Genomic DNA, 1,142 nt, shown 5'->3' with positions numbered 1-1,142 from the left:
TACTATGATTAATAGTAATTGTAGCAGTAGTACTACCACGTTCACTTCAAATTCAAGGACAAACACACACACACACACAATACACACATTGTTTTAGATAATTTATTGAAGGAACAAAATGGTTCCAAATATGAATTTTTGGGGAGACTGTCTTGTTTGGCAGCTTTGGGCGAGGGGAGGAAGGGCAGGTGTTTGGGGTGGGGGGGGGCTCCCTTCTCCCTTCTCCCTTCCTCCTCTATGTCTCCTTGATGGCCGTGCGAGTTTCCTCTGGAGAACCTCTCTCCCCTTCCCCTTCGGCGCTTCCCTGGAGAAGGAAGATGAGGGGCGCCGCTCCCTGGAATGCAGTCCACACAGCAAGTGGAGCGCCGCCTGTAGGGGAACACAGGACTGTAATGATTGGCCTGTATGTGTGTGTGTGTGTGTGTGTGTGTGTGTGTGTGTGTGTGTGTGTGAGAGTGTGTGTGTGTGTGTGTGTGTGTGTGTGTGTGTGTGTGTGTGTGTGTGTGTGTGTGTGTGTGGTCGCATTGTTACTCATTTTATACACATGTTCTCGCCATTATACTTTTCCCGACACAGCCGCCTCGTGTAGCAATGAAGGCATAGGAACAACACACACACACACACACACACACACACACACACACACACACACACACACACACACACTCACCTTGCTCATAGCGTCCGTAGCCATAGCCGCCATGTCCACCACCATACCCGCCGTAGCCGCCACCATAACCGCCACGTCCACCGCCATAGCCGCCATATCCACCACCATAGCTGCCGCGTCCACCGCCATAGCCGCCAGATCCACCACCATAGCCGCCATATCCACAACCATAGCCGCCGCGTCCACCACCATAGCCTCCGTAGCCGCCATATCCGCCGCCACGTCCACCACCGTAGCCGCCAGCCGCCGTAGCCGGGCTGTGGCTCGGGCTCAGGGCTGGCCAGGGCGAGGGCCGCCAGGAGGAGCACGCTCAGAGCTGCAAACACCTGCAACACAGCAACACAGTGCTGTAAACGTCGGCAACACAACACAGCAACACAGTGCTGTAAACTAACATAGAAAGAAGAAAAAAAACAATGAATCAAAATTCATGATGATCTTGTGGCACCCCTAGGCACTGTGCGTGGCACCC

The 1,142-nt window shown here is 53.8% G+C and overlaps 1 protein-coding gene across 1 annotated transcript in view; it reads right to left on the bottom strand.

Moving 5' to 3' along the window:
• Positions 1-327: 327 nt before the first annotated feature.
• The window catches only part of LOC126986682 (shematrin-like protein 2), a 26,135-nt gene continuing 25,320 nt past the window's right edge, over positions 328-1,142 (bottom strand). Inside the window, exon 3 of the mRNA XM_050843036.1 lies at positions 328-369. The gene's annotated coding sequence lies outside the window, so the exon portion shown is untranslated. The remainder of the gene's footprint in view (positions 370-1,142) is intronic.

Source organism: Eriocheir sinensis, chromosome 62, assembly GCF_024679095.1.
Source record: "Eriocheir sinensis breed Jianghai 21 chromosome 62, ASM2467909v1, whole genome shotgun sequence".
Taxonomy (NCBI): Eukaryota; Metazoa; Arthropoda; class Malacostraca; order Decapoda; family Varunidae; genus Eriocheir; species Eriocheir sinensis.
This window is presented reverse-complemented; position numbering and strand designations above follow the sequence as displayed.